The sequence below is a fragment of the Tiliqua scincoides genome, chromosome 6 (assembly GCF_035046505.1).
Source record: "Tiliqua scincoides isolate rTilSci1 chromosome 6, rTilSci1.hap2, whole genome shotgun sequence".
Lineage (NCBI taxonomy): Eukaryota > Metazoa > Chordata > Lepidosauria > Squamata > Scincidae > Tiliqua > Tiliqua scincoides.
The window spans coordinates 10,095,089-10,106,479 of NC_089826.1; positions in this window are offsets into that span (position 1 = coordinate 10,095,089).

Below are 11,391 nucleotides of genomic sequence, written 5' to 3' on the forward strand. Positions count from 1 at the left end.
CATTGCCCCACCCACTGCATGGAAGGAGGTCTATCATAGGGGTGACATACTGGCCTCCTGCACTTGGTGATGCAAACCCTTGAAATGCCACTGATCCTTGAAGAAGAGCAGTATTGCCTTCTGTTGCAGGTGGGCAGAGAGAGAGAGAATGCTTCATGCAACCTACTGAGTTTGTGGTTGAGGTGAGAAATGAACTAAGGCTGGGGAGGGGGTGCAAGGGGCATAGCTCAGTTGTAGATCACATGCCCTGTATGCAGAAGGTTCCGGATCAGCTCCCTACACCTCCAACTTAAAAAAAGACCACAGATAGCAAGGCTGAGGAGGATCCTTGCCTGGGATCTTGGAGCACCAACACCAGTCAGAAGGTGGTAACATTGCAATCGATCAGGGGTATCAAACTCATTTCATACAGTAGGTTGAAGTTAGCATTCATGGCATCTGTTGTGGGCCAGAAGTGATGTCATTAAGCAGGAAGTGATGTCATTAAGCAGGCGATAGCCCCAAAATAAACACTTTGTTTTTACCTAGGAACTTATTAGCTGCAAATGAAAATATGCAAATTTTGATTCTATGTTCAAGATGTGGGAGAACCCAATTATCACAAGGGCTGCTCTTTCAGCAACACCACTCATTAGAGCAGTGCCCCTTCTAATATTTCCCTTACTGTCAAAGCAGTTAACAACCTGAGTAGTACATAACCACTGCCATCTTTACACAGAATTTTCATATGCAAAGTACAATATTTCATGACCATTTTGCTCCACTGTTCCAACCTCACAAAAAATATCCTCTACCCTCTGAACGCTAGGTAGTCTGCTAAAATGGTAACCAGTTCTCTGAAAACTCAGATTTACTGTACAAGCCTATGCACGTCTACTGAAAATGGAAGGCCCACTGTGCCCAGTGTAAACATACTCCTTGTGGCTTCCAGACCCGTAACCCACCAATGTCATTGTGTCCCACTCATTGTGTACAATGAGGTATTCTCCTTGTGGTGTGCCAACCCCGTAACCCACCAAAAATTGGTTTGGGTTTAGGGCTGAGGAAAGGATGGTGGCTCCTTCCATATCTCCTCCATGTCTCACAGGGAGTGCAATGTGGGGAAGAGAAGTTGACACTGATGGAGAATCACAAAAACACGTGTATTGTGCTTTTTAAAGCACCACAGATGGAGATAATGGGCAGGTATAAATTATAGTAGGATTATAAAAGGAAGATTCCTTTTTCCCTGTTGCACTTTAATCCTCATCCCTTGGCTGACACAGCTGTAAGAAAACAATACGCAGCAAGATCCTTTGGCACCAGATCACTCCTCCCAGTCTTGACTGAGAGGCCCAGTTTCACTTGCACAAGCCAGCGTCTGACTTCAAAGCAGTCCCTCAAGCAGTAGGGTGAAGTTCCAGTAATTAGTAGATGCCCCGAGGCTACCACTACCTTGCTAGGATGATGCCACAACGCCAGTGCTCCCGACAACCCCTGGTCTCCTCAGGTAAAGATTATCTTTCCAAAGGAGTGTTTCTCTTCTGAGTAAAGAAGACTCAAACACCGCAATCCTCATTTTGGCCAGGAGCAAAATCGCAGGGAGGAGGTATAAAGGAGGAAAGAATACCTGGCAAATTGCAATAAAACGCTCTGTCTCCTCCAACTCAATTCCGAGTGAGTTGGTAGGAGACAAAAGCCTTTTGTACACAAATCCCATTCCGTCACACAGGTCCCACACATCTAGAATCATGACCACTTCCTGATTTCCTACTCTACAATTGCAAACACCTAACAAAGTCCCCCTTTGCCATTATGTGTGCATTGAAAAGGTGAAGAAACCACAGGTTGTGAGCCCATGTGGCTTGCTAAGGTGTACTAAGAGACAACCCACGTTTATGAGTTTGCCCGTGAACCAGCTGTTGCCTGGTGGGCAAAATACTCTGGTTAAAGTTAAAGTTTCTGGTTGTCTAGCCTGGGCTGTTGTCTGATGGGGAACATAAGATGGCAGCTCCTCAGCTCTGTTTTCTCTGTTGGCTTTTTCCTGCCTGGGCTTCATCCCAGTCCTCTAATACAGGGGTGCCCAAACCCCGGCCCTGGGGCCACATGCGGCCCTTGAGGCTTCTCAATGCGGCCCTCAGGGAGCCCCCAGTCTCCAATGAGCCTCTGGCCCTCCGGAGATTTGTTGGAGCCCACACTGGCCTGACGAAACTGCTCTCAGCGTGAGGGTGACTGTTTGACCTCTTGCATGAGCTCTGGGATGAGGGCTCCCTCCACTGCTTGCTGTTTCATGTCTGTAATGCAGCAGAGGCAGAAAAGGAAAAGCCAGCCTTGCTTGGTGCAAGACCTTTTATAGGCCTTGAGCTATTGCAAGACCTTCATTTATTCATATGTTTATTTTTAATATGTTCATTTATGCAAACGTATGCAAATTTATTCAAATTTTAAATGTAAATTTTTTTTTCCCGGCCCCCAACACAGTGTCAGAGAGATGATGTGGCCCTCTAGCCAAAAACTTTGGACATCCCTGCTCTAATACGTTCCAAAAGAACAGAAATCAAGAACAGCAGCAATCTGTCATGTTTGCTTGATCAGGTTACCTTCTATATCCAAGTGTCATTGACCAAGGCCCTTGAAATACTCAGGTTTTGCTTAGTACCTTTGCACTGGCGCAGTGGTGGGAAACAGAAAATGTCAGTGTTTGCCTCCTCACAAAGTCTTTCCTCTTTCTTTCCCAACATACTGTTCTTTTTCCTGCCATGCATCATATGAAGGTGTGTAGGCTCCTCTACATGCAATATGGTAAAGAAAAGGGAGGATCCTGGACCACATGCACAGGGCAAGACCCTGCACACATTCAAGTGTATGCACATTTGGTTCTTCCCTGTGAACGGTGCAGGCAGACACAACTGTCTGTGTTTGGAGAGAACCTGCAAGCACAGCTGCCCACTCCTTCATGCGCAACGTGTAAATAAAGAAATTATACATAGGCAGCCTATAGTTACAATCTCATATGCACACTTACTCGGCAGTAAGTCTTCCTGAAATCCCGTTGAGACCTACAAAGGGGTTGCACTGTAAAAATCTCTCATCCAGAAAGAAACTTCAGGGCTATCCCTGAAACCTTCTACTGCTCAGGAAATTGCAAAGAACTGAACAATTTTGTTGGCAACCTTCAGTCTCGAAAGACTATGGTATCACGCTCTGAAAGGTGGTTCTGGAACAGCGTCTAGTGTGGCTGAAAAGGCTGATTCGGGAGTGACAGTCCCTTCCACACCGGGAGCAAGTGCAGTCTGTCCCTGGTCTGTCTCCCTGGCTATGGGCCTTCCTTCTTTGCCTCTTTGCCTCAGTCTGTTGGCCAAGTGTCTCTTCAAACTGGGAAAGGCCATGCTGCACAGCCTGCCTCCAAGCGGGCCGCTCAGAGGCCAGGGTTTCCTACCTGTTGAGGTCCACGCCTAAGGCCTTCAGATTATTTTACTATTATATTCATGCTGAATCTGTTTCACGTGTGTATCACCTGCCTTAGGTCTATGTGGTAGAGAAAGATGGGGTGACCAGATACAAAGTGGGACAGAGTACCTGCACCTTTAACCATTGTATAGAATTTTGGCAGGTGCCGCTCAACATAGAAGTGTTTAAAAAGCTGCACCTGCCAAAATTCCCTCTTATATACAATGGTAAAAGGCATAGGCACTCTGTCCCCCTTTGTATTTGGTAACCCTAGAGCAGGGGTGCCCAAACCCTGGCCCTAGGGCCACTTGGGGCCCTCAGGCACTCCCAACCTGGCCCTCAGGGAGCCCCCAGTCTCCAATGAGCCTCTGGCCCTCCAGAGACTTGCTGGAGCCTGCACTAGCCCAATGCAACTACTCTCAGCATGACGGCCAACTCTTCAACCTCCCAAGTGAGCTGCGGAATGAGGACTCCCCCTACTGCTTGCTGCTTCACGTCTGTGATGCAGCAGCGGCAACGAAGGAAAGGCCAGTCTTGCTTTGTGCACGGCCTTTTATAGGCCTTGAGCTAGTGCAAGACCTTCATTCATTCACATAAGTTCCATCTCTAATATATTCATTTGTGTAAATTTATTCAAATTTGAAATGTAAACTAATTCTTTTTTTTTTTCCCCGGCCCCCAACACAGTATCAGAAAGATGATGTGGCCCTCCAGCCAAAAAGTTTGGACACCCCTGCCCTAGAGAAAGGGAGATAAGAAAACAACAAGCATTAATCATACATCTACACCATCTCTCTGTCTGCATTGTAGGGTAGATTGACATTATTGTCCTGCCATGTGTATATTTAACATAAAGCCCACCGTACACAAATGGAAAATCATCACTTAGCCACAGTGTCACACAGTGCCATCTGAAAAACGGATTTGCAGCCTACCGTGTGTCTGTGCGTGTCCTTGAGAGTGGCAACAAAGCAAGTAAGAAGAAACCCTTTCTATAGGCTTCCCCCCCTCCCGCTTCATTCTCCTTAACAGAAGGTGGTCCATTAAACTAACAGATAGGGCCCAAGCAGACTCTCAACAGCTGTTTATTGAATTTTGAGACCGTGGGAATCGGTTGTATCCTCTTTCAAAAGAGCAATCAAACACGGGACTAGAAGACGATCTGACAGCAAAGGCCAATTCTTTCAAGTGTCAAGTTTTAGCAGCAGAATTCTTTGTTAATGTATTTTTTCCCCTAGTCAAAGCACCCCAAAAACATTGGTTAAAAGACTCTACTTAGTGGACAGCTATAATAACCAAACCTTTTCCTCCTAACAGCTCCACAGGTGCTGCAGGACCTCTCTATGTGCAGGAAAGGAAGGTGTGGATAAGTGAATAAAACACTGTGCAGGGCTTGCTTCAACCAAGGCCAGGAAATGTGCCCAGAACCTAGTTCCATTGGACTGCTCAGCCATAGGACTGTTCCTTTTTTTGTCCTGGGAGGACAGAAATCCAACAGGTAGCTGATTCCTCACTCTGCACCTTCACACACCTGTTGAACTTCAGTTTGTTGCCTGCTGCATCTACTGGGCACAACAACCCTGCCAGGAAAGACATCAAAGCTATTCAGCCCCAGACCATGTAAAATAACAACAGCAATGTCCTGTTGTGAGCATGGGACAAATGTCTCCCCCTCATCACTGAGCAACTGCTTATATCCTTACCAATAGTATCAGGATCCCCCCCCCCACTCCTGAACTAGTCTATTGTACCAAAAACTACAAAGAGTTCTGTGACACACAGACGAACAGTTACTGTGGCATAAGCTTTGATGGCTGCACAGTATAGTGCTGTACAGAAGAGATAGAAGAATGCAAAGAAAATAAAGGAAAGTTCACCAAAATATAACATTGCAGGGAAAATAATGATATTCAGAAATCAGTATTTTTTTCCCCAAACGAGCTCCTTATTTGTGCTTTGGGAACAATCACAAAGAAAGATCGCTCCCTTTCCGGTGAATACTATTAAAGATTCTGCAGGGCAAATATTTTTCTAAGAGCTGGCAAAAAATTCCTGTTATAACCCTTGGGGCTTCCACAATCTCAGCGCAAGCCTTTATGGAACAATTCTCAGCATACGCTATAATAAGACTAAGATTTGGCTCAGCGGGAATTACAAGAGCTAAAGACAAGGAGATCCTGGTAAGAAGTAGGGCTTAGTTGCAACTCTGTAAGGATATTAAAAAGGGGAAGAGACAGAGAACCACAGGCAAGCTTATACCTAGGGTCAGACATTCAATCCACATGAGATTATTCCTCAGGAGCACGCACCTATACCTCTGGCCAACTCATCAGTCCACTATGTCATGTCAAGCGATTCACAGTTTTATCTATCAGGGATTGCATGCCGAATGCACACACCCTTTGGCTTTCAGAAATGTTCTGTGAGTGCGTATCTATGCAAACTTACTTGGATGCAGTGGTGTAGCTAGAGGGGGTGCAAAGCACTAAGTTTTGCAAGCACCTGAATACGGCCCCTTCTGCCTCCCCTTCAAAGCCATTCCGGGTTCTGGGAGAAAACTGTTGCTCCCGCTGCCCAGAATGGCTCCGAAGGGGAGGGGCCGCTTGCATGGCGCATTCAGGCACCTGCAAAACTTAGTGCTTTGCACCCCCTCTAGCTACTCCACTGCCCGGATGTATGCCCCTTTGAACACAGTGAGACTTACTTTGGAGTAAACATGTATAGGATGTCGGTTAAGCCGGCGCCATGGTTAGTACGTCGGTTAAGCACTGTCCAGTTCCTCCTCCGCTGGCCTCCTCATACATGTGCTGGCCTCCGCTGGCCTCCTCATACATGTGCTGTTTGAGAGAGACTGACTGGCTTTCAGGGATAACTTTGCCATAGTTCAGTTTCCAAAACTTTTAACAGGAAAGGGATACATTTTTTTCCTTTTCCAAAATATGATTTAACCATAAATTATAAAACAATACGAGTGTAGCAAGTAAGTACCAAGTACAGAGACATATTTTCAGAATCAAAATTGATGGCCCATTGCATTCTTACACCTGAAAGGTTTATGTTTCAAAGGTGAGACAGGAAGTACCACCAGTTCTCGGAGCAGTCTACCTGCTGTATTTCTGCATGAGTCATCACTGTTTTGGGGTATGCTTGCTCTGAGGGCAGATAGTTACACTGTCTCTGGATTTGAAAGTGGTTGAATGACCCAACTATATCTGATGCAAACACACAACAGGGAGTTGCCGTTCCCAACAGATGAATAAAATCAAGAATAAAATTACATTATATGTTATATATTGTTGGCATCCTTCAGTCTTGGAAGACTATGGTGTCGCTCTGAATGGTGGTTCTGGAACAGTGTCCTCTCCAGTGCGCGAAGCCTGGGTAAAGTAGGTATGGAGGATAGGCTGTTACCCATGCAGCAAATCCCCCCCTCTCCACGTCGCTGAAATGGTCCAATGGAAAGGCAAAGGCCAATACGGTTGGTTCCAGCGGCGTCGCAGGAGTTGCCAGAACGTGACTGTGTTCAGCCATGAACTGCCTCAGGGACTCCGGCTCCGGATTTTGCCTCGAGGTTGACTCCTGAAGCCTTTTCCATAACTGGATGTAGCCACAAGGCAGTGGAGGTTTGGGATCAGAGTTTTCCTTCTCTCAGATGAGCTGCCTTCCCAGGCTAAGGAGTCCCATCTACCCGTTATATATATGCAGTAACTAAGTGTCTCAACCTATCGCTGTATAACTAAGGGTGCAATCCTAACCCCTTATGTCAGTGCTTTTCAGCAATGACTTAAGGGCAATGCAGTTCTGAGGTAAGGGAACAAATATTCCCTTACTTTGAGGAGGCCCCCGTGAGTACCACCCAACTGCAGGAAGCTGCACATGTCCCATTGGCACTGCTATGCCAGTGCTGGAAAACACTGACCTAAGGGGTTAGGATTGCGCCCTAAATCATTTAACCATTGGACAGCAGTACCCTCAAGTTGACATAGTTCCTGCAGGGAGCCAGTATACCTTCTAAGGGGGCATTCCATTGCAATGTGATGTACAGTTTGCGGAACATTCTGCAGTCACAATTAGGATTATCAACCAACCCCCATTTGTATTTCCAATATTGGCACCTGCCATGGTTAGTATGTCGGTTAAGCACTGTCCAGTTCCTCCTCCGCTGGCCATTTTCTTGTGGCACACGAGACAGCCCAGACACAGCATGGGAATTAGTGTCAGGGCTATTTTGAAGGTATTCAAAAGAGCATAACCACAACCAGCTCCTTAAAATATTCTAGATACAGGAAGCTGGACTAGATGGGCCTATGGCCTGATCCAGTGGGGCTGTTCTTATGTTATGTTATGCATACAAGAAGCTCTTCCCGCTCTCCCATTTTTTTTTTCCCCTTGTTCCTTTGTGAGATCTGAAATGGCTTTGCTGGACACTTGCCAGGAGAGATCACTGCATGGCTTGGCTTCTGGGAGACTTGAAGCAGGGAGGGAGCCAATTCAGAAACTGTCTTGCTTCCTTATCCGGGGGGGGGGGGGGGTGTAAGGCCCCTTCCTTTAAAGCTGTTGCCTGCTACCTCCTTGGCATGCCTGTAAGAGGTTAATCCCAAACTGATGAGAAGACTGCTAATTGTTCCAGGCAGCCTATCAAGAAGTTTCGTCCTCATACAAACAGGAGGCAGGGACTTTAAAATATATATAGCTAGGGTGGAAGTTTTCCAGCGCCCTTGCTGTCAGTCTGGCCTCCCTGTCATCATCTGGTGTTTGTCCAATTCTTTGATGCAAGGGAAGAAGTGGCAGGCACCGAAGCATTTGGGACATCTTTATTCCTGACTGACAGCTGGTGCTGTCAAGATTCATTACTGCAGGGGGTGCACAGACCTTCTGGCAAAGCCAGCACAAGGGGACGAAAAACGTGGTGTCATTGCCCACCTGTCAGCCATCATTCCAGGACAACAAAGAGAGTCGAGCATGTCTTTGTTTTCATCTGCTGTGCTTAGATCTTCTGCTCACAGTGGGCTTCTGGATCAGTACAAATACTCTCTAACCCTCTTCCGGCCAAGGCATGAAATGTCTGTGAAGTGCTAAACCGTTTGGCTGCAATTCAAGGATCGTAGCCCAGTGACAAGAACGTGCATGGTTTATATAGACATAATATCTCAGGCTCAGTCCTTGGGGTCTCTACCTGACAAGTTTCAGGTAGTAGGACTGGTAAAGATCTGAAGATCTTTGATAGCCACTCATTACCAGCTCAGGTGAGTTTAAGGCAGTGCCATGTAACCAGTCGTGTAGCTACAAGGGGTGCAAAGTACTTTGTTTTGCAGGGAGCTTCACTGCAGCGCGCAAGGGACGCCCCCCCTTCGGAGCCATTTCAGACAGCAGGAGCAAAACAGAGGCGTATGCTTGGTTCCAAAGTGGAAGGGGAGGGGCCCCTTGCATACTGAGGTGAAGCTCCCTTCGCACCCCCTTCTAGCTACACCACCGCGTGTAACATAAACCTGCACCCAGTTAAATATTCTTCATGAGAATTTCTGCTTTCAGAATTTCTCCTCAAAATTCTCTTCTGCTTTGCAGATGTCAACATATATTTTATTTATTTGAATATTCTGTACCTGAGAGAATGTGATAGCTGACGAGCAAACGCATTTTGTATGTGCTTTATCCTCCATTTGCTAAGGCATTTAACCTTTGCCTGATAGCTGACATGCAGCGATGCTGTTTAGTATTCGATTAGTGGCTTGCATTGTTATGTACTAGCTATAGTAGCATGGAGACTACCTTCCAAACAGAGAGTCAGGATTCATTAAGCAACCAATGTTGCATACAGATTTCAAGACAAGCCTCAACCAAGCACCCAATCCTGTCCAATTTTCCAGTGCCAATGCAGGCATGCCAATGAAGTGTCCTGCAGTGGGGGGGGGGGGGGCAGTCACGATGGCAGGGCGGAATAGAGGGGGGTCAGTGGGGCCAATTGGCATGGGCCTACAATTTTAAAGGGGCCTACTCCAAGAGAGTTAAGAGGCATCCTTTAGCTCTAAATATTAAAATTTGAAATAAGATTAATACAGATAATATATAAACAAATAAATGCTGATAACAAAAACCAACTCTGTGCTAAATTTAAGTGACAATTCATGAAAAACAAGGGGGTACAGAAAATTTTTGATGTTATGTTTGGTATTGAATATTTGGATGTTTCTGCCTTTAATGGTGTTTATGAATTGCAATGTTGGACGATCAGAAAGTCCTTAGAGTGTGGAGATCCCCACAGTATTAAGATGAGTTTAACTAAGGGCGCAATCCTGACTGCGCCATAGGTTGGCACAAGTCCCTTGGAGGCCCAGGAGGGTCGCAAACGTGCCGTAAAGCACATTTAAGCCTTCTCGAGAGTTGGCTGGGCCGACGCAGGGATGCGCGCCAGCCCGCTGAGGCTGCATCCAGCCTCCACGCCAACTTGGGAAGGGAGGGTTGTGTCAGCCGAGCTCAGCCAACACAGGGGTCTGGGGAGGGCGGGGAGGAAGTGGGAGGGAGACGTTCCAGGACAGGGGGAGGGCGGTCCTGAAGCAGGTGGGTGGGGAGCGGAAAGCAGGGCTGGAATCTGACTGTCATGCCAGATCCCAACCCCGTTCCCTCCAGAGCACCTCTGGAGCAAGGGAGGGCACCAGGATGAGGTCTCTTGTTATCTGTTGTGCTCCCTGGGGCATTTGGTGGGCCGCTGTGAGATACAGGAAGCTGGACTAGATGGGCCTATGGCCTGATCCAGTGGGGCTGTTCTTATGTTCTTATGTTCTTAAGTTTGAGGAGACCCATTGGGACTATGGTGGCTTACCTGGGGGTAAGGGGAAGAGCTTCCACTTGTCTCCAGCTGAGCCACTTCTGGTCCTAATCTTGTACTGGATACAGCGCAGGCCTTCTGGCCTGCCTATTCCAGGGCAAGGTAGGATTGTGCTGTAAGATGAGTTTAATACTGGTTAATCGCTTATTGAAATATTTAGAAGATAACCCAATTTTCCATCTGGTCTGGGCCTATATCCAGCTCTACATGCCCCTGCACAGGGGCAGTCACATTTGTTCCCTAACCTTGGGGCTTCATTGCAGCTTCATAGGCACTACAAAGTTGGATAGGATAGGGCACCAAAAACAACCACATAGTGAATGTTCAACAATGCCACAAAGTTCCCCTTTTTGGAAATCCTTCCTTGCTTATTGCCCTCATTTACCCTGTAATTTACCAATCACTGGTGTCATTCCATCAAACATCACCCCTCATGTTCCTACGCATGATTCCTGATTGAAGGGACCCCTACGCAAGTAATTCCAGTTAAAAGAGGCAGCCGCTACTAGAGGAAAGTATGTCACAAGGCGGTATGAATAACAGGTCAGTATTTGCACAAATCCAAAGTATATTGGGAAAATGTCTACTCTGCTGGGATTATTAGTTCTAATCCCAACAGGCAAATATTTGGTGCAGGCAGCCCTAGTTTAAATTGCTGAATTTGGAAAACTGCCAGGGCAAGCCATTGATATGCCACATAAGTCAGGAGATCTTCTCCATGCCCCTGGAAATGTGTATCAGGGGTGGGGAATGGTCTGCACTGGTACAGAAACCATTCCTGAGACATGAGGAGACTTCCCAGTTTCTTTTGAAGCCTTCCCCTCACCAAACCTTATAAACAAAGACAGGACTCCTTGCTTGTAACACTTTTTTTGTTTCTTCCCTGCAGCAGAAGTAAGAGATGCTGGAGAATATAATTGAAAAAAATATTGTATTTTAGCAATTGGGGAGCAGATCTCCTCCTTGCAAGCCAGCAGCAAAAAAAAAAGAAAGAAAAAAAAGGAGTTAATGCACCTTCCAACTTTTTTGTGTTTCTTTTAAAAATCATTTTAAAATTGCCATTATATTGGGAATGCCAGTACAGTTCCTTTCCCCCTATTACAGGCTGGGAAGCCTGTGTTAAGAGAGAGAGGGTT